Source organism: Bubalus bubalis, chromosome 21, assembly GCF_019923935.1.
Source record: "Bubalus bubalis isolate 160015118507 breed Murrah chromosome 21, NDDB_SH_1, whole genome shotgun sequence".
Classification (NCBI taxonomy): domain Eukaryota; kingdom Metazoa; phylum Chordata; class Mammalia; order Artiodactyla; family Bovidae; genus Bubalus; species Bubalus bubalis.
The window spans coordinates 12,570,640-12,598,486 of NC_059177.1; the positions used below are offsets into that span (position 1 = coordinate 12,570,640).

The 27,847-nt window shown below is 48.9% G+C and overlaps 1 protein-coding gene and 1 pseudogene across 11 annotated transcripts in view; one reads left to right on the top strand and one right to left on the bottom strand.

The window, feature by feature from the left end:
* Positions 1 to 27,847, top strand: part of CCR8 (C-C motif chemokine receptor 8) — a 137,641-nt gene that overhangs the window by 88,640 nt on the left and 21,154 nt on the right. For 7 of the 11 annotated variants that reach the window (XM_044933465.2, XM_044933466.2, XM_044933459.2 and 4 more), the window contains 8 exons: positions 1,863 to 1,940; positions 2,666 to 2,753; positions 3,002 to 3,739; positions 3,926 to 4,972; positions 5,292 to 6,495; positions 13,873 to 14,015; positions 14,964 to 15,144; positions 26,426 to 26,662. The gene's annotated coding sequence lies outside the window, so the exon portion shown is untranslated. Of the gene's footprint in view, positions 1 to 1,862; positions 1,941 to 2,665; positions 2,754 to 3,001; positions 3,740 to 3,925; positions 4,973 to 5,291; positions 6,496 to 13,872; positions 14,016 to 14,963; positions 15,145 to 20,997; positions 24,090 to 26,425; positions 26,663 to 27,847 lie in introns of those variants that run through there. The other 4 variants (XM_044933464.2, XM_044933463.2, XM_044933461.2 and 1 more) reach the window with 4 other exon arrangements.
* Positions 15,396 to 16,920, bottom strand: LOC102400265 (annotated as a pseudogene).

Below are 27,847 nucleotides of genomic sequence, written 5' to 3' on the forward strand. Positions count from 1 at the left end.
TTAGGTATTTATTTATTTATTAATTAAGGTTTTTTTCTTTTTTTTTTTGCACAGTGTTGGGTTTTTGTTGCTGGACTCAGGCTGCTCTCTAGTTTTGGAGCACAGGCTCTATGGCTCAGAGGCTTCAGGAGCTGTGCTGCATGGGCTTAGCTGTTCCGCAGCACGTGGGATCTTCCTGGACCAGGGATCAAACCTGGGTCCTCTGCTTTAGCAGGCACATTCTTAACCACTGGACCACCAGAGAGTGCCTCAGTTATTTATTAAGCACATCCTGCATGCCATACCCTGGGCACAGGGCTGGCTATTTGTAACATAAACGTGAACAGGGCAGGGTCTCTACCCGATCTCTCTGTGGTCTTGATCTGGGTTTGTCTTCCACACTTCAAGTTTGCAAAAAGAGACCGCTCTGGGAACACTGAGTGATCAGTCATTTTCCGGAGGACAGGGGAGTGGTCTGTCTTGCCTCTGTCCACCTAGGGCTCTCTTCCCCCTCCTGGTGTCTCCACTTCTCCCCAGCACTCCCCGAGGCCCAGAGCTTCAAGCTGGACAGCCAGTCAGCACACACAGCCCAGCCCATCAGGCAACCTCTGGCTGTGGGCTATCCCTCAGTTTTACTCAAAGAGCATGGCTTTGATAACCAAAGAAATCTGCAGTAGCTGCGTTCTTGGGAGCGAGTGGTATGTACTGGTGAAACTGGCAAGCCTTTAAGTTACAGTTTGGTAAAAAGCTTGCAGACCCACAGTGACTGGGAGTCACACTGTCCTAGTTCAGATCCTGACCCTGCCACTCAAGCTGTCTGACCTTGGTAAAGTTATTTCTCTGAGCCTGAGTTTCCTTATTGTGAAAAATTAGGCTAATTACCCATAAGTCAAAGATAGTGTGAGGATTAGCAATGACATATCTAAAGCATGTCATATGGTGTTTGGAACATTGTGGGCCCTCAGGAAATGAAGAATGACTATTCAAGACAAGAAGGGCCCAAACAGGGTAATAAAAAATCTGCATTCAGGGGACTCATGGAGGAAGGAACATTCTCTTTCTAAGAGGCTCTGGTGGAAGCTTTCCCCTGGGAGGACAGGCCAGAAGGACCAAGTTGTATAGAGTCAAGAGTGTGGGTGATGGGCCTAACATACTTGGGGGCCACTCAACATACCACCTTCTCTTGGGGTCTCTGGGACTTTGAACACTAATGCCTATCCCCTTAAAAGTGGCAATCCTCTCTTCACTGCCTGTGATCTTGTTCCATCCCAGCTGCTCCCTTGATAAGGATTCTTGAGTGAGAGCGGGTTGGGAGGGACTTACAGGATCTGGGCCTGGGCTGGTTGAGTCTGCAGGGATCCAGGAGGCAGAGTCAGTTCTGGATTGGCTGCTGCCAAGAAGCAGGGGAATTCGGTGATTTGGAATCTAATACATTTTACCTGGCACGTGAGAGTATGGAAACGGGCTAGAGTTGTCCCTGGTAACGAGGCAACAATCACCAACATTGGTCCAGAGGTATATGTGCAAGGGTGGGGCTAGTCTTTTTGTTATTGTGGAGTGACCCTGTCTGAGCAGCTTTGATGTTCAGGTGAGAACTTAACAGTCAGACAGCCAACAGGGGAGTTTCCCCTCTTGTACTAGGGAATCCAATACGGTGGAGCCCACAGAATGGGGACAATGAGAAGAATGGCCATGACTGCATGTGCGGCTCAGTCCACGGTTTACAAAGCTCTCCCACAGGAATTCCCTTTCAGGGCAGGAACTGAAATCCATGGAGGTTAGAGTAACCAGGCATTCAGCTGGTAGGTTGAGGGGTAGTAGACAGGAAGTCCACCCCAGGTCAGAAATGTACATACATGCAGTTCTTGACTGTTTCTCTGCAGATTACCAAACCCAAAGTGAAGTGGAGAACCATCACTCCTTCCTAAAGGGCTCTCCTCCTGGCCTTGAGAGAACAGCAGGTGAGGGGGGAATGGAAAATGGAGGGGTTGTTGATGGTGGGGGAGGAGCAGGTTGGTGAATTCTGTGCTCGATGGCTCAGTCATGTCCAACTCTTTGCAGCCCCATGGACTGTAGCCCTCCAGGCTCCTATGCTCCTTGAAATTTTCCAGGCAAGAATACAGGAATGAGATGCCATTTCCTACTCTAAGGGATCTTCCGGATCCAGGGGTCAAACCTGGGTCTCCTGCATTGGCAAGCAGATTCTTTACCACTAACGTTTCCTGGGGAGGTTGGTGAATCATTTCCTAAATGAAAGCCTTGGGGCTCCACTTTGTGGTTGTCACATGAACTGCTGGCCCCGGCCTGGCTGAGGCATGTGTGGGCCGCAAGGTCTCCTCTGCGGCTCTGAGTCAGGCAGGCCCTCTGCCAGGCACATCATAGTCAGGGGCTCATTTGATGCTCAGCCCATTGACCTGAGAGCTGTGTGTACTCAGCCATCATATAGATGATAACACAGCTGAAGTCAGAGTTTACCCAGGAAAAGAGTGTTGAAGCTGGGCCTTTAGGCCTTGCCTTGTCCAGTCATGGAGCTGCGGGTACAGCACAGACTCCCCTTCCCGATTATGAATTTGTAAGGGCTGTCTACAGTCTGACCACCGGCTAGGTTGTGAAACTGAGGAGTCATTTTTGGACTTGATAAAGGGCTTCCTATTTTCATAAAGTGCTTTCACACTGTCTCTTGTAGGCCTCACAGAACCCCAGAAAGCAGGTTCATGAGGCATGCTTATCTCCACTTTCCAACCAGGGAAGCAGAGGTGCAGAGATCGTAACAGGTGAGACATCATCATCATCATCCTCGTTATTAATGTGCACCCTGTGCTGAGCGCTTTGTGGTGGTTACCTTGTCTGTACGCAAAGAGCAGGTTCTGTTCCCATTTTACAGCTGCTGCTGCTGCTAAGTCATTTCAGTCGTGTCTGACTCTGTGTGACCCCATAGACGGCAGCCCACCAGGCTCCCCCGTCCCTGGGATTCTCCAGGCAAGAACACTGGAGTGGGTTGCCATTTCCTTCTCCAATGCAGGAAAGTGAAAAGTGAAAGTGAAGTCGCTCAGTCATGTCCGACTCTTCGCGACCCCATGGACTACAGCCCACCAGGCTCCTCCGTCCATGGGATTTTCCAGGCAAGAGTACTGGAGTGGGGTGCCATTGCCTTCTCCCCCATTTTACAGAGGAGGATGCAAAGGCCCAAAAAAGGGCACAGCTCAGGACCCAGAGCTGCAGTCTGACTTTGGACTCCGAGCGCTTGCTTAGTGCCCTGCACCGACTCGTGGCTCTCTTTGGGCCGCAGGTCTGGTGAAAGATGAGCAGGAACGGGATTCTCTCTTCTCTGACGCCCTGTGCAGTGTTCTTTCTACTGCACGACACTGGCTCTGATGTCAGCATCTGCAGGTGATAATACACTTGGAAACTTAAGAAAAGACGAATCACATTCAGTTCTTTGGGGAGAAAAAAATGTCGGCAAGATTAATGAGAGAGATTCAAGGTCCTGGGGATAGGTGTTTGATGGGTGCATTGCCAAAGGTGAGGGTCAAGGCTGCACTCCAGGCCAAGCTCACAACTTACCCTGACTGCATGTCCTGAGGATTCTTCTAAAGCTTCTCTGGCAGGTGGCAGAAGCCTGTGCCGGTGGGTCAGTCTCTCCTGGAAGTCGTGGTTTCAAAATTGCAGTGTCTGGAGCTGCACTGTCCAGGGCAGTGGTCATGGGCCACATGTGGCTATGGACCACTGGAGATGTGGCTCATCCTAATTGCACTGGGATGTAAGTATGAAATATTTACCAGGCTTTTGAATACTTAGCATGAAAAAAAAAAGTTCCCTATCTCATTCATAATTTTTATATTAATTGCATGTTCAAATGATAATATTTTAGAGGTATGGGATTTAATAAAATGTTTTAATAGCAGTACTTTTACCTGTTTCTCCTTATTTTTAAAATCACTACTAGGAAATTATGTAGGTGGCTATTGCTGTTGGACACTACTGGAAGGCACTGATCTAAAGCTTTTGGTCCCTCTCAACATACAGTGGAAGCCAGACACCCCTCGGAGCTGTCCCACAGTGCGGCCCGCTCGTCCGACTCTCTGCGAGGTTTTGGAGTCGGCCAGTGGTGGAGTGGGAGGGAGGGAGAGGTGACCTCACAGCTTTGTCTCTCTGCCGAATGGGCACACGGAAGAGTTTTTGCAGCCTGGTGACAGGGAAACAGAAAAGTGGCCCATTTTCTATGTGAACCACACTTCTTACTTTGGCCAGGGTCCCTTGGTTTAAACTCCTGCTACGCTACACTTCAGCAGCCATGAATTCACTTCAGTTCCTCAGGCTCCAAGCTTTTTCTGGTCTTGGCCCTTTCCTTCCATTCCTCCCCGCCTCCTCTCTCCCCACCCCTTGCTCCCCTCCTCTCCTTCCTTGGCTACCTCTTTAGATGGCAAGTGGGTCCCACAAAGAGGTCTCCCCAGCCCTCTCAGCTGTTCTAGATGCCCCGCCCTGTCAATTCAGTCCTTGATTTTGTCTTCAGAGGACTGGTCCCACTTTACCAGCACCCTGTAGAATGTGGAGCGTGTTTGATGTCTGTCTCCTCATTAAACAGAGGCATCATGAGGGCGGGGACTGTGCTTATCTGCTGCTGTGTCCTGGTGCCAACATGGTCCCCTTGTAATAGGCAAGAACAAATCTGACTCCATATCAGATCTGTTTGGCCTAACCTTTGTATTCTCTTGCTTTTGCTTCCAGTTAAGAATGCTGCCTATAGCCTGAAATACGCAAGAGAGCCATTATCAAGGTTCTGACCTTAAAGACATAACACTTTGCCATTCCTATAGAGGTAAAAAGTTGCAGAACAGAGAGGAACATTTGTCTGGTTGGAGGTTTACAGGAACCTTGTGTCCTGACCTGTGCGGACAGCTGCACCGTTACTTCCTGCGGCAGCCGCCGCCAGAGGGCGCCACAGTCACGAGGCCCGCTTGGAAGGGCCGCCACCGCCCACAGCCACCAGATGGTGAGTGCCTCAGCGGGCAGAGGCTGGGCCTGGAGAGCCCCCACACCTGGGGCCTTCCTCCTCACCGAGGGCTGGCCGCCTCTTCCGGGGTCTGTCTCAGAGGGGCTGTGGTCACCCAGTCAAGCCCAGCTCAGCCGTCTTCTTTGGGAGATCCCAGGCTTCTCGGAAACAGTATCCAAGCCCTAAAAATCTCAGAGTATTTGTGCTGGTCTTGGGGACCCCCCCACAGGGTGAAGGGGAAATGATGAAAGGGGCCAGATGGCTGGTGGGCGCAGGCACTGGGTGCAGGGAACTCCACCTTGGGGCTCCTTCCCCGCAGATGGAAGAGTATCAGCGGAAGCAGTTCTGCCCGGAAAGGTCCAGAGACCTGGCAGGGCCAAGCGGAGTCAGCAGTCACCCAGCAGATGTCACCGTCCCTCCTCTCCAGGCCGAGCCCCAGGGGCTGCACCCTGTTCTGAGTCCCCACTCGCCTCCCCCTCTTCTCAGGGAGAAGGAGCCAGTGGGGAGAGTGGAGACGGGTGTGGAGACAGACACACAGACAGACAGGCTGGCAGAAAGTAAGTGTGCCGGGCGGGAGCGAGAAGGAGAGAAAGCCTGGCATCAGGGGAAAACGCTTGGCTTGAAAGGCTGAAAAGGATGGTCTGAGGGAGCATGCAGGAGAACAGGTAATGTATTCACTGAGCAGCCCCCTGCCCCCCACGCTCAGAAGCCTTTTGCAGGCAGACCTGAGCCATGCGCCTCTTTTACCCTGATGGATGCACACCTCAAGGCCTGCTTAGCTAGGCTTCTGCCTCAACCCAAAACACACGGAAACGACCGTGACATTGACTCACCACGTTTACCCAAAACAAGGAAAATGGTAAAGCACAAGAGTGAGCAAGGAATCTGCTGAAGACATGGGCGGGGCAGGGGGGGAGGGGAGCGGAGATCGGATGAGAGAGGAGAGACACAGAGGTTGAAAGGTGAGGAGGAGAAGGATGAGGTCATGAGGCCCGCCAGGCCACTCTCCAGGGCCCTGGGGAATATCCAGAGGTCACCCACATTCAGGGCAAGGGGCGAAGCCTCTGGACAAGGGGGCCAGGTCTCAATCCTGTAACTGAATGGATTTTCCCCTGGAGGCCACCATGGAAAAGCTGCCTAGTTCACTTCAAGGGTTCCTCGAATTCAGCTGTGCACCTGGGTCACCCATTGCCAGGGTGGTCTTTGGAGACTCCACACTGTGGGTGACCAGGGCTCAGAAGGGTTTCTGCTCAGGTAACACCTGGGCTGGGGGAACAGTCAGGCAGACCTTCAGAAAGGTGGGCAGCCGGCACACACAGCGTTCGTGAAACTGCCCATTCTTCTCTGCGGCTATCGGCAGCTGCTTTTCCACTGACCCTTCATTTGCCAGGTGACTGATTCTGAACAACACGTCTGGGGTTGCACGGGCTGATGCTATGTCTCAAGGATGATGTCATCTGGGACCTCGCTGTGACCAAAGGGCACCCACTGCGTGCTCCCTGCTCAGTGAGTCAGAGCCATACGTAAGTTGACCGTCGGGGGCCATGGACAGCTATTTTCCAAATGCTTTTGAGTCATTCTTTCAGCCCTGCCTCTGTGTATGAGAAGCAGGGGTGGCTGGAGGGCTGAGCCCACACGTGTGTGACCGTTTCCCACTCAGCATGATGAAACGGCGAGTCCACATCCTCCCTGGGGCCTCTCCAGGCTGTACACGGAGTGCGCTTGCCTGCTTTTCGCCTGTTGCAGCAGATTTATGGAGCCCTGAGCTGAAGCTGGGGGTAGGACAGGGGTGCAGAACTTTGAATCCCAAAGATTCCATCTGGAATCTCTGCCTTCCAGAGACTATGCCTACATCAAATCCTGGAAGAGATGAAGGACAGTGGGCTGAGGAAAAGAAAGAGAAAGGTAGAGAAAAAATACAAAATAGAAAGAGGGTTTCCAGGTAATATAGTCAATGAGAAAGTCTAGGGGTGCCCTTCTGGTTCAGACTACCTAAGAAACTGGGTGCTTATTTTAAAACACCTTTTAAAATAAATGGCTGATGCGGCAGAAAAGCACAGAAAGATCTCAGGGCCTGGGATGCGAATTCAGAAAAGTGAGGAAAACCGGAGCCTGTATCACGCTGGGCACCCTGGTGTCCCTCAGGTCGGGAGCCTGGTCTTCACGTGCTGTGGCCCTGCAGCGAGGAGACAAGGAGACGAAGGCTGGGCTGGGAAGGAGGGAGTCTGTCTGAGGCCTACACAGAGCCAGATTCCTCAAAGGATAGCCCCCTCAATGCCTGTCTTAGCTCCGTCCCTAGAAAGCAGAGGCTGACGCAAAAAGCCTGTGTAGTAATTGCCATACTGGGATGTGTGAGTCAAGGGAACAAAGTGAAGGGAAAAGGGGAGTGAGGCTGGGGGAGGAAGAACAGTACACAGAGTTTTATTCCTGAGCTGGCCACAGCTTCTTGAGAGAGTGCTCTGGTCACCAGGTCAAGAGGGACCTCTCCCAGAGACACGGGGAGCCACTGCCTCTTAGAGCAGTCACCTGCAGGGGCAAAGGGCAAGCAGCTTAATCCTCTCTTTCTCTTGAGTCTCTCTGGTCCACATTTCGCCCCTGGGGCGTTCACTTCCCTGCATTTCTGGGTTGTGTAACCTGGGCTCTCTGGGCAGCCACTGGGACAGCCAGAGGCTCCGTGGGTACCGGCAGGTCAGACCTAGAAGCACAGCTGTTGCCTCTGCGGGTGCAGTGGGCATGACAGAGGCTGCCCCACAGCCATCGCCTAATCCCTGGGGATGCTCACACACGGGGACACCCCAGCTGGGAAGCAGTCAGTGTTTGGAAGGCCAGCAGGGCTGCGCAGTCTGGGAAGGCACATAAGCTGGGTCAAGTATGGAATCTCTATCGAATCAGGTAGTTGATTTATAAAGGGCTATTTAGGGACTTCCCGGGCGGTCCTGTGGCTAAGACTCCACACTCCCGAGACAAGGGGCCCGGCTTGGATTCCTGGTCAGAGAACTAGATCCCATGCGCCTCAACTAAAGGTCCCATGTGCCCCAAAGAAGATCTGGTGCAGCCAAAAACATTTTTTAAAAGGTGGGGTTATTTACAAAGATACAGGCAAATAGCAGCTCCACAGGGACTAATGCAGCATCCTCTTCCCCACAGCATAATGGCAAAATGAACTGCTACCGCTTTTAGGCTTAAAAGGACCAAGGGAAGGAGCGGTTTCCAGAACTGGAAGCAGAGAGTCAGGTAGAGGAGATTAGGGATCTTGCTCGGAGAACCCTAGTCAAGCTGAGACAACGTCACAGGAAGGGATACAGAGGGCTACGTACCTGATGTGGTGAAAATAGATCCAAATAGGCAGAGCAGGGTGGAAAAGGTAGAATTTTAGGTAAAATTCCAAGTAATATGAGTTCACAGTCCAAAATCCAAACAAATGGAAAATCAAAACATACAGGGAACTGAGCCGGCAATGATCAGAATTAACCAAAAACATCAAACGGTCGAGACCAAACCCATGAGGACTTTGAATACAGAAATTGTAAATAAAGATTAAAACTAATATATTAATGTATTTCAAGAAATAAAAATAGTGGAATATGATGAAATAACAAGGCTGTGGAAATTAGTTTGTGTGATATAAAAAAACAGTAGATATTCTGGAAATAAGAAATATAAGATGACTAAAAGTGCAAAATGCAACAGATGAATTAAGGTTAAACTCAGGCAACCCGCTTCAGTGTTCTTGCCTGGAGAATCCCAGGGACAGAGGAGCCTAGTGGGCTGCTGTCTATGGGGTCGGACACAACTAAAGAGACTTAGCAGCAGCAGCAGCAGCAGGAGAAGAAGAATTTGTGCACTTTAAGAAAGCTCTGAAAATACTACCAGAATGCACTGCAAGACAAAAGGGTAGAAAAAATTAAGGAAGGTTAGGAGGCAGGGATCACAGGATGAGGAGGTATGAGTCTGTGTCTAACCAAAATCTCAGAAGACTGTGATGGGTAAACTCAAGGATGGGCCAAAGATCCCCTCCTCTTGAACTGGGCAGGACCTGCAACTCGATTCTAACCATGGAACGTGGACACGATAAAGGTGATGGTGTATTGTTTCTGTGAATTACGTCACGTTCGATTGTCTTCTTGCTAGCAGATTCTCAGTAGGCTCTTTACTCACAGGGTCTTGTCAGGAGCAGAGGACGGTGCATCTTGGAAACTTGTCACAGTCTGTGGCTGAAAGGAGTTCAAGGACAGGAGAAGGTGAAAATAGCCTCAATGTAGAGATGTGATGGTAGCTGGTTCTCAGTGGGGAGAGGACAGCACAGGACGTGGGTAAGATGTCCAGTGCCATCTGTAGAATGTTTAGGAGCCATGAGCAAGTTATTGAAAAAGACAAAAAGGTCATCCTCTGAAATAGGGTCTGAAGAGCAACAGGACGCAGTGCTAGGCCTGAGGTTTCCAAGGCTAGGCGCGCACACAAACTTTCACTCTCTGGTATGAAAAACTAATGTAGCGATGAGTTGACACCTTACTAACAGGTGGGATTCCACTCCATCCAGGGATGGCAAATGTTAATATCATTATGGCAGAGTGCCATTGTTGAGATCTTACGGAACCAAACTTGGGTCTGCTTGCCCATCTACTGACACTGAGTTGTGGTGAAGGAAACTGCAGAGTTCATTTTAAGCTGCCAGACAAGGAGTCTGGGTAAGCTAATGCTCAAAAAACACCACTGAACTCCATGATGGGTTTCAGGGAGGGCGTTTTTATGGGAGGCCAGATGAGGGAAGGGAATTGAAGTGCATGTGTTCAGCTCTTGCATAGTTTTCTGATTGGCTGATGGTGAGGTAACAGGGCAGGGTCACAGGGGCTAACGTTATCAATCCTCAGGCTCCAGAAAGTCTGGGGGCTACATGTTCATGGTCGTCAAGCAGTTAACTTTTTCCATTTGGTGGAGGTTTAAGCATCTGTAAAACAACTCAGGAAATTTGCAGCAGATACTGTTATCTAGGTACTTCAGAGGGTAACTATAGCAGAGGGCTTGGGGGGAGGGGTCTGTCCTGGAAAGGCCCCACAGGGTCCTGCTTGGTTACAGAAAGAATATTGTTTAAAAAAGCGAAATCTTCTCCCAGCCCAGAAAACCTCTCCACAAAGGCAGCAGAGGAAGAAAACACTTTTTATTATTGAATATATGCACTATATTAAACCAGAATGTGCATTTATGCTATATATATACTATATTAAATCAGAATGTGATCGCATCGCAGGCAGTCTGCTTGGAGATGGCAAAGATGGAATGTAATCAGAACCCCTTATTTAGCCAAGCAGATACAGCCCCTTACATACACATTCTCGAGGTGAACAATACTCCCCGGGTAAGAGGACTCAGCGGCACCTTTCGTCACACGTAGTTGGCTCCACATTTACACCGAGTACTTGGGGAGACCCCTTGTGTTGGCCTTAATCAGAGGAGAAACAAGCTTCTCGTAGTACAGACAAGGGGCCACCAGTTAGGCTCTCATCCTTCCATGCAAACTGGGATACAGTTTGCTCTTTAGAAAGACGGCTCCCAGGTCCTCAGAAAATGATCCTCACTTATGAGGTCATTATAAAGATTTATGCACATTGGAGTAGGACAGAGAAATTCTGAAACAAAAAGGGAGAGGGGAGAAAAGTCTTTTCCCTTCTTTGCGACAAGGAGGATTAACTCTCTATTTTTATTCTGTGTTTGCTCTTACGCCATCCAGTGTATTTTCTGTGGCCATTTTCCCTCACAGTTGACAACATATATTTTGATTTATTAATTGATCGTCTAAGAATCCTTAGGAGATGTTTAAACGTGTTTTTAAAATGCATGTTCAAGTGTTTTTTTTTTTTTTAACACTATTTACAGTAGAAAAAAGTTGAAATCAACCCAAATTCCAAAATAAGGAAGCAGTTGAAAAAAAATTATAGACTTCTGTATGATGAGGTGTTATGCATTAAGTGGCAGTTAAGAGGAAATTTTCAATGGGATGAAAAAAAACCCTCGGACTTAGAAGTCTACTACATACAGTGTGTTGTCAACTATGAGGCCCTAGGAGCCATCTTTCTGAAATGTTATGTGAGGTTAAAGGAGTCAGGAGGGGAAGAGGACCAAATCTTCAACCTTCTCAACAGCAGATCAACAGAAAATAAAAGTTATAAATTGAGAAATTGTAGGATAAGCCTTTGTGACCCCATGGACTATAGCCCACCAGTTTCCTCTGTCCATGGGATTTTCCAGTGAAGAATACTGGAGTGGGTTGCTGGTTCCTTCTCCACGGGATCATCCTGACCCAGAGATCAAACCTGGGTCTCCCACATTGCAGGCAGATTCTTTACTATCTGAGCCACCTGGGAAGCCCCAGGATAAGCCTACTATTTAGAAATTTTGAAGGAAATACCAGAGGGGGAAAGGAACTAAAAGTATTTTTTGTGATCTTTTTCTGGAGTGTGGGGCTAGTATGTGGGTTGGGGACAAGGGACAGCTATATGGACAGCTATATTTTGTTACAAATTTTGAATATTTTTTACATTTTTGGCATTATTACAGAGCTAAAGGGGCTTCCCAGGTGGTGCAGTGGTAAAGAATCATCTTGCAATGCAGGAGACACAAGAAATGCGGGTTCAGTCCCTGAGTCAGGAAGATCCCTGGAGTAGAAAATGGCAACCCACTCCAGTATCCTGGCTTGGAAAATGCCATGGACAGAAGAGCCTGGAAGGTTACAGTCCATGGGGTTTCAAAGAGTCAGACATAACTTGGTGTGTGTGCATACACACACTCATACACACACACAGAGAGCTAAAAATAAAAATTAAGTACAATTTTAAAATCTCTTGCATACCACTCTTCCCACCCCACCCTAGAAAAAAGCATATGAACTTTTCCATATTTCATAGGTCAAATAACTATTTTTATTTCTGTTCTGATGTTTATCTGGAAATAAAACTATTTTGATGTTCTCAATGAACCCTCTGACTCATATCAAGAGAGGTATTAGCATTTATGACCTCAGAGATTTCTACATCTCTCCTGCTCATGCAAAGGGCTTTGTAGTCCTTCTCTCCCTTTGAATTTCCCACCTCCTGGCAGTTATCAGGGGCTGGAGAGAAAGCCTATTTCACACCAGATGGTGGGCAGTGTTTTGGTAAGGGTGTGGAGATATGACTTAGTTATAAAGGGGTTGGTTAGGTAGGGTTGTCATCTGTGGTAGGTTCCCAGGTATTCCCTGAAACCTGACATTTTCACAGAGTTCTGGTGCCTCAATTAAGCTGATTTTGTCATTTATTAGCTCTGAGACCTCAGACAAACTATTTAGCTGATGTAAGCTTCTGTTGCCGCATTAGCAAAATGGGAATAATAATAGAAACTCTCTTTCTTAGAGTTTTGGTGGGAATTAAATGGGATACTGTATGTGACCATGTATGTAGTGTACTGACATGGAGTGGTTAGTACATTAGATTTAACAGCAATGTTCCCTGCAAGCCATAAGTTAACATAAATGGTACTAAGAATAACTCAATTCACTATGTGTGTATTTGTGTATATTTGATTTTTCTTGAGACTTTCTCTGATCCATGGGTTAATCAGAAGTGTGTTGTTTCCTTTCCAAGTATTTGGAAATTTTTCTTTTACCGATTTCTAGTTAAGTTCCATTATGGTCAGAGAGTACACTGTATACGATTTAAATTCTTTTTAATTTGTAGAGGTTTATTTTATTCACCAGGATATAGCCTCTGTTAGTATTTGATCTCTGAACTTTTAAAAAGAATGTGTATCCTGCTGTTGTTGGGTGTTCTATAAATGTCAATGAGTTTCTGTTAGTTGGTGGTGGAGTTGAGCTCTTATAGATCCTGATTTTCTGTCTAGTTGCTTTATCTGTTGTTGAGGGAGGGTTGTTAAAGTCCGCAATTATCATTGTTTTTTTTTAAAGATTTATTTATTATCTTTGGCTGTGCTGGGTCTTCGCTGCTGCACAGGCTTTTCAATCCACTTGCTGAGAGCGAGGCCTCATCTGTAGTTGCGGTGTGCCGGCTTCTCATCGCGGTGGCTTCTCTTGCTGCGGAGCACAGGCTCTAGGGCGAATGGGCTTCTTTAGCTGTGGCTCGTGGGCTCAGTAATTGTGGTTCCCAGGCTCTAGGGCACAGGTTCAATGATTATGGCACATGGGCTTAGCTCCAAAGCATGTGGGATCTTTTGAGCTGGAGATCGAACCTGTGTCTCCTGCATTGGCAGGTGGATTCTTTACTGCTGAGCCCCCAGGGAGGCCCCACAATTATCACTGTTGATGTGTCTTTTTCTCCTTTAGTTCTATCAGGTTTTGCTTTATATGTTTTTCAGCTCTGTTGACTGACACACACACATTTACAGATGCTATGTCTTCTTGGTGGATTGACCCTTTTATCATGGCATCATAGTAAATTAGGACCTAGAAGAGCTCAACTCTTTTATAGTAACAGGAGGTGTGAAGTGAAAGTCACTCAGTCATGTCCAACTCCTTGTGACCCCATGGACTATACAGTCCATGGAATTCTCCAGGCCAGAATACTGGAGGGGGTAGCCTTTCCCTTCTCCAGAGGATCTTCCCAACCCAGGGATCAAACCTAGGTCTCCCGCATTGCAGGCGAATTCTTTACCAGCTGAGCCACAAGGGAAGCCCATAATAACAGGAAGAAGATCCTAAAGGAGAAGGATGGTTAATAAGCAGTGGGTGCTTTTTATGTACCCAACTACCTAAAGATATAGCTGTGAACTCATTTTACAGGTAAGGAACCTGCGTACTGGGTCCAAGTTCCACAGGTGGGATGTGGCTGCGTTGGGATTCAAGCCCAGGTTGAGGGCACCCAAAGCTACCATTGTTAATTCCCATCTCTTCTTTTCCGCTTGTCTCTTTCCAGTCACTCATTTCTGGTGAAACCTGTGTCCTTTCAAGGCCCGTCGCTTGGCAGCTGTTTTACAGCGAGACAGTGGAAGGTGGAAGTCAGAGGGACCCACGCTGCAGCCACGCTGCCAGATTCCAAATCCTGTCTGGATTAGCCAGGTGACCTCAACATGTTACTCAACTTCTTCTTTTTATTCTTCACTTATAAAATGGGCATAATACCAGACTTGCTTCATAGAGCTGCTAGAAAATTGAGTAAATTGGTATTTGTAAAGCTCCTAGAACAATGCCTGATACAATAAGTATTCATTAAGTCCTTGCTGTTATTCCTCCCACACCATTACATAAATGGTCTCTTTTCATGGGACTGTCTTTCCCCATTGTCAACTGTATTCAAGATTTTTTTTTTTATAACATTTACCTTGTGGCTTAGAGTGCCCCTAGCCCACGGTCACTTGTCTCCAGGTATGTATGTGTCCAGTTTAAAAAACAGGAATATGTACTGGACTGAGCAGGAAGCCTGGACCCTCTCAGGTGCTTAGTAAATGAGTGCAGCTGTTAGGGGAGAGGACTCCCTTTAACCCTCAGAAGAGTTCTATAAGGCAAATCCATATTTGTTATTCCTACTTTACAAGTAAGAAAGGTGAGGAAAGAGGAGGTTGCATAATTTTGCCCCAGGGCACGTGGCTAATCATAGATAGGTTTTTAAAAATATTTATCTATTTATTTATTTTCGGCTGTGCTGGCCCTTCATTGCTACCTGGTGAGCGGAGGCTACTCTCTAGTTTCGGTGTGTGGGCTTCTCACTATGGTGGCTTCTCTTGTTGCAGAGCATGGGCTCTAGACCCTGCGGCCTTCAGTACTTGCAGCTGGGCTCAGTGGTTCTGGCTCCTGGGCTCTAGAGCACACGCTCAGTAGTTGTAGTGCTCGGGCTTAGCTGCTCCACGGCATGTCGGATCTTCCCAGACCGGGGATCGAACCCTTGTCTCCTACCTTGGCAGGCAGATTGTTTACCACTGAGCCACCAGGGAAGCCCATAGGTAGGGTTTTGAAGCAGGCTGTTGCTCCAGTGTATGTCTCTTCACCTCTGCCTTACTCTTCTCCCAGGAAAACAGCTTGTGCAGGAGGGACCAGAAAATGGACAGTGTCACCAGAGTGGGGATTGTTCAAGGAATGAGTGACTGGAGACAGCGGCGAAGCTGTTACTGTAGTTCTAGTGGGAGATGCTGTGGAGTCAGATGTATTTTGAAGGTTGAAACAAGACGTGCTAGTGGACTGGATGTACAGGGTGAGGCAAAGAGAGGAGTTAATGGATTATGATTCTTTTTGCCTTATTTTTGTAGACTACAATTGCTTTACAATCTATGTTAGTTTCTGCTGCACAGTGAAGTGAATCGGCTATATGTATACATATAGCCCCTCCCTCTGGGGCCTCCCTCCCATCACTCCCCCCATAGACTATTACTCCACCCCTAGAAGGAACGAAATAGGGTCATTTGCAGAGAAAATAGATTCTGTTTTTCACTTGAGCATGGGAGATGCAGATGTCATTTGTCCGGAGACGAATCCCAAGGAGACGACCAAGACACCAGTCACCAGTCTCACCAGTCTCTCACCGCTGGAGATCCCCCAACCCCACAAATGCCCCAGCCTGGCCTCCTACCCCTACACAACCTCTCATTAGCTCTGAAAAGTGAGGGGGCAACACAAAGTTCTTAGCTTCCCGGGACAGGACCCCACCGTCCAGCCAATAGGAAGTGATTTGGGGTCCACCCTGGGGCTCTGAACCAAGACCTCATGGGAAAGGACATAACTTTAGCCTCAGATTACTCTGACTGACTGTGCTCAGACCCTGAAAGGACAGGAAATACCCTTGACACCCATTAACCACGTAGAAGCCCAAATCCCTGTTTGGCCAAGAGATTCCCCCAGGCCCTGAATGGCTGGAGGATACACCCTCCTCAAGGTCTGACGGGTCGGAAGACACTCTTGGAAGCCATGATTGGTCAGGAGATGGCCTGCGTGGATTCCCACTTCTCCTTTGTCCCTCGTGAGAGCCCCACAGGCAGGGTGGCCTAGGTCCAGGAGGGGTAGGAGAAGGTGATTCTGTACAGCTGGGCCCAGGAAGAGAAGACCCTCTTCTTCCTGATGAAGTGGTGGTGGTTGCCCTTCTCATTCTGAATGTTGGTGACACACTGGTCCAGCGCCTTAGGCTCGTAGCAGTGGTAGGGCATGCGCTGTAGGCGGGGCCCCTGCAGTAGTCGGGGGGCGCCATGCCATAGATGTGCACGTGGTCACACTACTCCACTGCAGTCGCCGTGGTGAACCAGCCTGTGCTCAACCACGAGTAGGACTCTTCCCTGTCCTTGCCTGTCTCACTCCGGAAGAGGTCATCAGACTGGCTCATGTAGCCAAGAGAGATGGCGTAAGCTTCCATGTTGGGGAACACCAGGCCTGCCCGCTGGACGACGTGCACCAGGCTGTCCTGGGGCTTCTGCATCTTGTTTGGGACACCCCAGAAGATGAACACGGTTTCGGAGGTCTGGTTGATGAACTCCTAGAGTCTCCGCAGCACACAGAATACACTGGAATGCGCTGCTACGCGGAAGGTGGTCTTGTTACCCACAAGGTGGTCTGAGTAGCCTGTGGTGGGGGTGTCGTTCATGCGGATTGTGCACTTGGCCTGTTTGACCTCAGGGCCCAGTTTGGTTCCTAGCAGGTGGCTGGAGCTGGTGACAATCACATTGGTGGCACCGGGAGGGCAGTGTCTTGTAGGCGAGAATGGGGATGTAGCTGTCAGTGATGCCCCACTTCTTGAGGTTGACCAGCTGGTGGATCCGGCCCCACAGGGAGCTGTAATGAGAGGCTTCACTGGCACTGTTGGGGCTACAGAGGATGAGGGTGGATATGAGAGCAAAGAGGATCAGGAGCACTGCTGACCACTGCTGTTTGTTGTTACTCATCTCTCTCTGGCGACTGCTGTGGGGCAGAGGCCGGCATCCTGCAGATGGCCCAGGGGGTAGGGGTGTGGGGTCATACCTCCCCTGGGGGGGCGCCAGCTCCCCTCAGCCCCCAAGCCCCCTCACATGGTGCCTGGAGCCCAGAGTTGAGGTCTGCGCTGCTCTGGCTGCCCAGGCCCCGCTGCCGAAACAGCTGTTTTGATTGATTCTGATTTTTCAGTGAAATAAGGGTGTACAGGGCATGCTCAGTTGCACAGTCATGTCCAACTCTTTGAGACTTCATAGACTGTAGCCCACCAGGTTCCTCTGTCCATAGGATTCTCTAGGCAAGAATACTGGAGTGGGTTGCCATGCCCTCCTCCAGGGGATCTTCCCAACCCAGGGATCAGATCCCAACTGGCATCTCGTGTGTCTCTTGCATTGTAGGCAAATTCTTTACCGCTAAGCCACAGGGGAAGCCAAGAAGCAAGGCAATTGGCTGAGAATGAGGACAGAGTGTGGGGTGAAATGGTTGTTTTGGAGGCTGGGAGGCTGAATGTATGGGGGACATTGAGTAGAATAGCCTGGTAATGAGGAAAGACTACTTGAGTCTTGTCGTCAGAAGCTAAGTGCAACTAAGCAGGTGGTCATATGGGTGCTCAGTCGCGTCCGACTCTTCGTGGACTGCAGCCCACCAGGCTCCACTGTCCATGAGATCCTCCTGACAAGAAATACTGGAGTGAGGTGCCATTTCCTCCTCCAGGGGATCTTCCCAACCCAGGGTTCAAACCTGTGTCTCCTGCACTGGCAGGCAGATTCTTACCACTGAGCCACATGAGAAGCCCGACGCAGGAGATAATACATACTTCAACCAGGAGTTACTGTGTGGAACAGACAGGTGGGCTTAGGAGTGCTGAGGTTCAGTTAGGCAAGTGTGAGAGAGATGGCAGGAAGGTCCCTGAATCAGCCTCCTGCCTACTCCCCAGACCTTGGTCCTGTTTCTGATGCTGGTCTTGTTTTTACTGGTGCCTTCCTGGTCTCTTTGCCCTCATCTACCTTCCTGCCCTTCACCCCTCTGGGCCTCAGCCATCATCCTCCTCTGTCTCCCCTGACCCCTCCTTCAATTTCTCATCCTGAGAAAACCAGGCCCACAAGCCAGCTCAGCCAGAAGTGGAACCAGTACTTCAAAAGGGCACAGTAATAGTGACTTTCTCTGTTTGACGAAGACTCCTACCTGCGTGCCAGCACCAGAGCTGATTTTCTTAGAATGCAGGCTCCTTGAAGTTGGAGGAGGCAGCTTGTCCACCCATCAGTAAGTGTGGCCCAAGGTGTGATTATTGTTAGGCCTGTTGTGAGCGGCAAAGGCGGTCCCTGAGCTGTCCCCTCTGCTGTGTTCATTAAGGAGCTTGTCTGGTGGAGGAGATGGACCCAGGTCCAGAGGACTCAGCTGGGATGTGTCCAGTCTCCCTTCAGACTGAAGGGCTTATTCCCCCAGCTTCTGGGAGTGCTGTGGGCAGGTGGCCCCCTGCTGTCGGCAGTCTCAGGAGTGGTTTATAAGGTCCAGCCCGCATCCAGTGACTGGTCTATACCAGGTTATAAAGGCCTGACTTTCTCAACCCAAGTTGAGGTGTCTCAGAAGGGTCATTCCAGTGACAGAGGTCCTGGGGGAGGTGGGGGGGAGGTGAGCTGAGGCTTTCACAGCTTCACCTCTCCATCTCAATTCTTGCCTCCCTCCTCTCCCTCCCACAGATGTTGACCTCAAGGGCACCCCTTAATCAATGTAATCACCCTCATCTCCCTCTCAGAGCTTCTTCTGGGGAACCCAGCTTGCAACAGTTGAGGCCGGTAGTGACCCAAGAAAGCAGACACTAAGGTGAAATTGGTTTTCTTGGCATAGCACTAACATCACACCCGAACTCTAAATTGGTCCCTTCCCTTGATTCCTCCTGTTCTACAAAATCATAATTGCACGTGTGTTTTGCTGAAGGTTTTCACTTCATCTCAGGTTCAAAGGATTTGTTAACAAAATAAGCCACTCGTTCTATACAAATAAATAATACAAATGTTTGTTAGAAGATTATCTAGCTTACTTTCAATATATTAACATTAAAAGAAAAGATAAATAGAAACAACAGAGGATACATATGCAAGGAGATCAAACTAGTCAATCCTAAAGGAAACCAGTCCTGAATATTCACTGGAAGGACTGATGCTGAAGCTAAAACTCCAGTACTTTGGCCACCAGATGTGAAGAGCCAATTCATTGGAAAAGACCCTGATGCTGGGAAAGATCGAAGGCAGGAGGAGAAGGGGACGACAGAGGATGAGATGGTTGGATGGCATCACTGACTTGATGGGCATGAGTTTGAGCAAGCTCTGGGAGTTGGTGATGGACAGGGAGGCCTGGCGTGTTGCAGTCCGTGGGGTCGCAGAGTCAGACACGATTGAGTGACTGAACTGAACTGAACTAAGAGGATACATCACCAAATTGGGTTTTAATCAGCAGCCAGACTCAAACAGCACTGGGAAGTCCCCGTGACACAGTATGTCTGGAGTCCCAGTTGGGAAAAAGGACCCAGGCATCGCATCCGCTCTGTGGATGAGACTTCAAAGACTGCACCTCAGGGTTCCCACTTTTAATCTCAGGACGCAAACTGATATCATTAATCTGTGAGCAAATAGCAGCTCTGGTTTCCTGTTAATGCTGTTTGCTTCGTCTTATAAAACTTGGTTGTTAATGTTGTTAAGCCTGGGACTTGGTTGGCCAGGGCACCTCCAGGGGCTCAACAGTCTCAAGATTCATCCTCTATCTATGGTGTTTTCAAGGCTTCCATTCACAGCAAGCAGTCACTCACAGTCAGGGCAGTGTCCAGGCAGATTAGAAGCAAGGTCAGAGGCCTGCTCTGTGTCGTCTGTGAAGCCTAAACAAGACTATTTGATTTCCCTAACAAGGTGTCACCTTCTAGGCCCCAAGCCCACCTCCTTCCTGAAGTGTAAGTTGTTCCCACAGTTTCTCCTCTGCTCCCCTAGCCTCTAGACCATGGCCCTGTTTCGTGAGTCAACATGAGGACATGGGGGGATATGCCTACTTCTGTCATGCTGCCATGTCGTATTCTGGGCAGGTCAGAACTTGAGGCTGCCAGAGCAACTGGAAAGTGGGGGCAGAAATGCCAGGAAGGAGGAAAGGCAGAGAGCCCTGAAATCTGAGTGAAAACTCTCCTCCCGGTCTCTACCCTCCTCTCCATTGTGGGCTTCTTCCTTTAAGAAAAAAAAAAAATCTTTGTATCATTTAATATGTTATGAAAATTCATCAGCATCAGTAAGAATAGAGGTACAATATCATTTTGAAGGGCTTCCTTGGTGGCTCGGACATAAAGAATCTGCCTGTAATGCAGGAGATCCGGGTTAGATCCCTAGGTCGAGATCCCCTGGAGAAGGAAATGGCAACCCACTCCAGTATTCTTGCCTGGAGAATCCCATAGACAGAGAGCCTGGTGGGCTACAGTCCTTGGGGTCACAAAGAGTCATACACGACTGAGCGCCTTTCACATCATTTTGAATGCCTGTGTATATTCCGCTGTACAGATATACTGTAATTTAACCTTCTACTATTGGTCATTTGGAGTGTTTCCAATTGTTAAGGTTCATTTCGGGGGAGGGGGGGGTTTGTGGGCTTTTCTTTCTTCAAGCTGAAGGAAGGGCTTCCCTGGTGGCTCAGTGGTAAAGAATCCGCCTGCCAGGAGACACAGGATGGATCCCTGGTCCAGGAATATCCCACTTGCCACAGAGCAGCTAAGCCCTTGTGCTGCAGTTACTGATCCTGCGCTCTAGAGTCTGGGAGCCACGGCGACTGAGTCCCTGTGCCGCAGCCACTGAAATTCGCGCCCCCTAGTGCCCGGGCCGTGAAACAGGAGAGGCCACTGCAATGCGAAAGCCGCACACTGCAGCGGGAGAGTAGCCCCCGATTGCCCCAAGTGGAGAAAAGCCCGTGCAACAACAAAGACCCAGCACAACCAAAATCCATTCATTAATCATTTAAAAACCTGAACTGAAAGACGCTCGGTTATGTCCGACTCTTTGCGACCCCATGGATTATACAGTCCATGGAATTCTCCAGGCCCAGAATACTGGAGTGGGTAGCCTTTCCCTTCTCCAGGGGATCTTCCCAACCCTGGGTTGAACCCAGGTCTCCTGTGTTGCAGGCAGAGTCTTCACTAGCTGAGCTACAAGGAAAGCCCTAAAAAGCCTGAAGGAAGACCACTTATGACGTCATGCTGTTCCCAACTGGAAACAGGGTTCCAATGTTGCCAGGACTGTCCCGTCTCTTGGGTTTGTTGGTGCTGCTGGAAGCCTGACAGGCTCAGAACCAGAGGGAAGGAGGGGCTACTGCCAGGGAGGAGGAGGTTTATGATCAGGGAGACTGAAGCCTACAGGCAGGAGTGGCTAAAACACCCAGTCCTGGGAACTTCATCCACACCGCCTCAGTGGCAGACGGAGATGAGGCTGACAGTTGATACGGAGAGACAGGAAAGGGTCTTGGATTCCCAAGAAGCAAGCCTGAGACCAGGGTACAAGTAGTTTATTGGGAGGTCGTTCTGATTCCGGTGGTGAAAAACTAGAAGGAAGGACCTTTGTTCTTGTCTTCTTTGAAGGAAGAATTCAGCAGAGACCAAGATTGTGAAAAGATAAAGGTGTTTATAAAAGAAGCAGAACATGTGTAAAAGAACACGCAGCTGAACTCAGAGAGAGTTATGTGCAACGAGGCTGGCTTAGGTTGCTTAAATCAGGTAGTTTTCTGCTTTTGTTTTCTGACCAGTCATCTTCATATCTGGTCCTGGTATGGGCATGCATCTCTCAGCCAAGATGGATTCCAGCTGACCTCTTCTCCCTCCTTTTGTCCTTCCCCTCGACTGAGGGCCTTCTCTGGGTGTGTGTTGAGCCAGGAAACCCCACAAGAATGCACCCCGTCTGGGCCCAGTGCACCCGCTGGCCTCCCATCTCGAAGCATCAGCAGGAGACCAGCTGCAGTTGCTCAGCCGGGGGCCTGTGCATCTCCTACCTCAGGTCTGAAGAAAGGAGCCTGACCCAGATGTTACTGAGTAGCGTCTGCTGTGAGCACCCAGGGCCCAGGCCCGCTGGGGACCCTCAGATGGGGCCAGGACTAGGGTGAGGCACTTGGGGTGCCAGATTAAGGAGGGACCCACTCTCGCACAACCCTGGTAGATGCCGCCTTAAACCTTGCACCCTGGAGCCTCTCTTACCTTGCCCTAGTCCCTGCCCTGCTCTGAGAGACTGTGCAGAACTAACCTCACGATTGTTCCGTCCACAGCTGGGAGCCAGGGATCTTGTCGCTGAGCCCATCCTTCATTGATCGGGCATTTCCCCTGGGTTGTTAAATCTCAGCACTTGCGGCCCTGAGGCAGAGTCAGAGGGAGGAAGAGCTGGTCCTGCAGGAACCTCAGAGGTCTGCTGAAGGCACGCAGGCCTGGGTGTCCATGGCCCCTGCAGTGCAGGGAGCCTGAATATATCCCTCCTCTCTCCGGAGCCCACCCCCTTCTGCTTCTGTGACCTCTGAAGCCAGTGAAGGAAACGTTCAAGAGAATCACTTGGAGAACTAGGCTGTGTCTTCGGAATCTGGAGATGCCAGGACTGGTAGTCTTCTCGTACCTCGTGGTAGCCACCTTGTGTAATCCTTGAGGTGAGGTGCATCTGCAGTAGAGCAAGAGGTGGGCCACCTGGGAAAGACCTGCCCTTCCCAGAAGCGGGGCCTGGGCTTCTCAGGGCCAGAGATGAACCCCAACCACGGGAGCCAGAGTTTCACTGTCCTGGGCGCATCCTACACGAGAAGACAACCAGCAGGGAAGTCCATGGGAAATGCGGGGGTAGCAGCCAGGCTTAGAATGTATCACTCAGATCGGTGACGGAAGTTCCTTCAAAAACCCACAAAGATGCTCCAAGGGAAAGAGGCAGCCTCGGGCACTGCCGCACAGAGGACCTCAGTGCCAGGCTGTTCCCAGAGCAGCCATGATATGCCTTTTCTGCTCCCCACCCTGCCTGCCCAGCCCAGCCCAGCCCTGGCGGAGGAAGCACAGCAGAGTGAGAAGGGAGGGAGAAGAAGGGAAGGACAAGGAGGAGAAGCCACCCTCTCCCACCTCCCCCAGGCCAGTTTCCTTGGCAGGAGGTCCAGGCTGGAGGCCCAGGGAACGTCAGGTGGATAAGAGATCAATGCTTTGATATTTTATTGGACTGGACTTTTAAAAATACCTTTTAAAAAAAGTATTAACACCCAAGTCTGACTCAGAAAGATGTGGGGTCTGAGCAGTCATCTGTGTAAGGATGGGTGAGTCAGCATTCAGCAGTACAGTTGGCAGAGACAGCGGTTGGAGAGAAAAACGTCATTTTCAGCTACTGTCCTCCTGGGTTCATCCATTCAATAAACCCTTGTCCTCCATTCTAGCTTTGCCCAAATGTGCTAAAATGGCATTATTTAAAAATTCTGTCTGTATTTCTAGAATTTGTTCAGAACCTGGAAGAGAGATGTGGTTAATTGACATCCCCCACCCCTGCCACCAGCCAGTGAGAACTCTCCCCCTGCATGGTGACAGTTTCCAAAAGCAACAGAACAGTTGGGAGCTAAGAAGCCACCCCAGTCGTGGCTGCCGCAGCCTTCCCCACCTCTCCCCTGCCAGAGAGGCCGTGGAGGTTGAGACGCAATCACAGTAGCCAAGACAGGAAATTCTAAGAACCAGAATATTAATAGTAATACTGGAATTGACATTCAGCCAGAGTTCAGCATTGCTGCAATCCCAGCTCTCAATGGCCAGCATTGTTATTAAATAGCTTGAACATCATCTCTGAGGAAAGCTGGACCTCCTGTGCTTGCTGATGGCTTGGTGTTGGATGCCAAAGGAATTCTCCTTCTCATCAAGGTGATATAAGGAAGGGTCAGTCTTGCTCAGGGCTTTCGAATATAGTGTGCACACAGATCCCCTGGGTCCTTGTCAGAATGTAGAGTCAGATCTGGAGTAGGGCAGGAGTATGCATTTCTAACTAGCTCCCAAGTGGTGTCAATGCTTTGGTGCATGGACTACATTTACAATAGCAAAGATCCAGTTCTCCACTTTAGCTACACATGAGAATCACACGGGGGAATTTGCAAAACACTCAGATTCAGATTTCATTGGTCTGGAGTGGGATCCTGATGCTGATGTTTTTAAAACTCCCCTATAATTCTATAAGGGCTTCCCTGATGGCTCAGTGGTAAAGAATCCACTTGCCAATGCAGGAACCACAGAAGACGCAGATTCGGTCCCTGGGTCAGAAAGATCCCCTGGAGGAGGAAATGGCAGCCCACTCCAATATTCTTTTTTTTTTTTTTCACTCTAATATTCTTGCCCGGGAAATCCCATGGACAGAGGAGGCTGGTGGGCTACAGTCCATAAAGTCACAAAGAGTTGGACCCATCTTTGCAAGTGAACACCAAGACAATTTTATAAACAGCTAAGATTGAGAAATAGATTTATAATAAGAATCGTGACACTTATTTATTCCATAACTGTTATTTGTTTATGGAAGATAAATGTGGTTAAGGACTTAATGCCAACATAGACAAAGGATGATTCTTCTAAATCCAGGTGAGGTTGACAACACCTAGGAAGAGTGACCCCACCTGAACCCTAGTATGTCACACCAGTGCATGAAATGGCTGCTGATAAAATCGCCACCCTAACTGCATCTAGAAAGGCCAGGACAGCCCCACTGAGTGGATTGTGGGCACTCTGAATTATCTGTGCAGAAAGAAGGGGAGGGAGGGTATGTGTGAGTACGTATGCTCGAGAGACATTTATGCACGTGACGGAAATTCAGCGTCGACCAAAATGTCCCTTCCTTCCTCAAGTCTCACAGTTTAAAAGTAGTTTTGTCCTTTTTATTCATTTGACTCAAGGTGATGTTGGCAGTGCTTCGAGACTAGTCACTCTGTAAATTTCTTAAGTGATTTTTGTATTAATTTCCCAGGATTGCATGACAAGTTACCAAAAACTCAGTGACTCAAATGATAGAAATGCATTTCCTCACGGTTCTGGGGGCCAAAGTCCAAAATCAAGATGTAGGCGGGGCCACGTTCTCTCTGAAACCTTTCGGGGAGAATCCATTCCATGTCTTAGGTTGGTGGCAAGTCTTGGTGTTCCTTGGCTTGTAGACATCTTTGCCTCTGTCAACCTCTGGAATCCTCCCTGTGTCTGTTCACTTCTTCTAAGGACATCAGTCATATTGGATTAAAGGCCCACCCTACTCAAGTATGACCTCAGTTCAGTTCAGTTCAGTCACTCAGTCGTGTCCGACTCTTTGTGACCCCATGAATCGCAGTACGCCAGGCCTCCCTGTCCATCACCAACTCCCAGAGTTCACTCAGACTCACGTCCATCGAGTCAGTGATGCCATCCAGCCATCTCATCCTCTGTCGTCCCCTTCTCCTCCTGCCCCCAGTCCCTCCCAGCATCAGAGTCTTTTCCAATGAGTCAACTCTTCGCATGAGGTGGCCAAAGTACTGGAGTTTCAGCTTTAGCATCATTCCTTCCAAAGAAATCCCAGGGCTGATCTCCTTCAGAATGGACTGGTTGGATCTCCTTGCAGTCCAAGGGACTCTCAAGAGTCTTCTCCAACACCACAGTTCAAAAGCATCAATTCTTTGGCGCTCAGCCTTCTTCACAGTCCAACTGTCACATCCATACATGACCACAGGAAAAACCATAGCCTTGACTAGACGGACCTTTGTTGGCAAAGTAATGTCTCTGCTTTTGAATATGCTATCTAGGTTGGTCATAACTTTCCTTCCAAGGAGTAAGCATCTTTTAATTTCATGGCTGCAATCACCATCTGCAGTGATTTTGGAGCCCCCCAAAATAAAGTCTGACACTGTTTCCACTGTTTCCCCATCTATTTCCCAGGAAGTGATGGGACCGGATGCCGTGATCTTCGTTTTCTGAATGTTGAGCTTTAAGCCAACTTTTTCACTCTCCACTTTCACTTTCATCAAGAGGCTTTTTAGTTCCTCTTCACTTTCTGCCATAAGTTGTAATGAATATCATCTGCAATGATCTGATTTCTAGAAAAGATCACATTCTAGAACTCTGAGAAGAGCATGAATTTGGGGGCAGGATGCTCTCCAACCCAGTACACTCTTCTTACCTAAAGATGGGAAGATTCCTAAAGCCATCACAGGTCCATGTGAGAAATACCTTGCCCAAATCCCCTTGCAAACAGGGGTTTGTTTTGCACCAGAGCCCAGCCTGTTCCCTTTCTAGCACAGCATAATGGAGAGCATGCAGAACACAGAGCCTGGTGGACCTGAGGTCAAATCTCCACTTAGAGAGGTGGCTTTTGGTTAAGTTGCTTATACCTTCTTGGGTTGCATTCTTTGTAACTTGGGGCAACAGGACAAATAACCAAACATTTTGCGGAAGCTTTCTTCTGCACGATACACCATATTAGAACCTTTATAGATGTTATTTGATTAACAGAAATATCATCTTCATGAAGCTGTGAGGATAAATTAGCATATAGCCTGTACCTGATCCACTGTAGGTGCTGAACAAATACTAGTCCTTTTTACATCCTTCCTCACTTCAGGTGCTGATAGTTTCTGCTAATCCCTAAGCGGAGCCACCCAGAGAACCTGCGCTTGCATTTGTGATGGACAGCCTGGAGCCGGAGACTTGGGAGTCAGCTCTGCCAGTAACTCCACTGTGACTTTGGCAAGCCACTTAAACACCTTCCATCCAGTAACTCACTCTGCTGCCCGCTCAAGAATGAGCAGCTTCTGAGAGCAGCATGCCAGTGTGGGAAGTGGAACCCAGGGCCTGGCAGGTGAGAAGGTTCATGGGGCTGTGGAGCATCTCTGGTCCTGAGTTCCAGCACCAAAGTGATCCTGAGTTCACCTGCCCCATCTCACCATCTGCCCCTCCATGCACCTGCCCTAATCTTTACTGGGCTGTGTTCTCAGCTCTCTGTGGATCTGCCAAGGGTTAACTAGCTTCTGACCTTTAAAGAAAATGTGATACTAACCCAAGAGTCCCTCTCTGGTTTGGATAATGTGTGTGTGTGTGTGTGTGTGTGTGTGTGTGTGTGTGTATGTGAATGTGTGTTTCCTTGCTCTCTTGCAGGACTTCCTGTTTCTGCAGACTCTTTGACCACCCCCATTAACTCTGGAAGTGGCTGGGCACTTGTGCAAATCTGTCAGCTGCCACATCACATCCTTGATTTGTTCTTTCCTTCTTCTCCAGTTCAGTTCAGTTCAGTCACTCAGTCCTGTCTGACTTTTTGTGACCCTGTGAACCGCAGCATGCCAGGCCTCCCTGTCCAGCACCAACTCCCAGAGCCTACCCAAACTCATGTCCATTGAGTTGGTGATGCCATCCAACCATCTCATCCACTGTCATCCCCTTCTCCTTCTGCCCCCAATCTTTCCCAACATCAGGGTCTTTTCAAATGAGTCAGCTCATTTGAGTCAACATCATGAGTCAGCATCAGGTGGCCAAAGTATTGGAGTTTCAGCCTCAACCTCAGACCTTCCAATGAACACCCAGGACTGATCTCCTTTAGAATGGACTGGTTGGATCTCCTTGCAGTCCAAGGGACTCTCAAGAGTCTTCTCCAGCACCAGAGTTCAAAAGTATCAATTCTGTGCTCAGCTTTCTTTATGGTCCAACTCTCACATCCATACATGACTACTGGAAAAACCATAGCCTTGACTAGATGGACTTTTGTTGGCAAAGTAATGTCTCTGCTTTTTAATATTCTGTCTAGGTTGGTCATAACTTTCCTTCCAAGGAGTAAGTTTCTTTTAATTTCATGGCTGCGATCATGATCCACAGTGATTTTGGAGCCCCCCCCTCAAAAAAAGTCTCTCACTGTTTCCACTGTTTCCCCATCTATTTGTCATGAAGTGATGGGACCGGATGTCATGATCTTAGTTTTCTGAATGTTGAGCTTTAAGCCAACTTTTTCATTCTTCTCTTTCACTTTCATCACAAGGCTCTTTAGTTCTTCTTC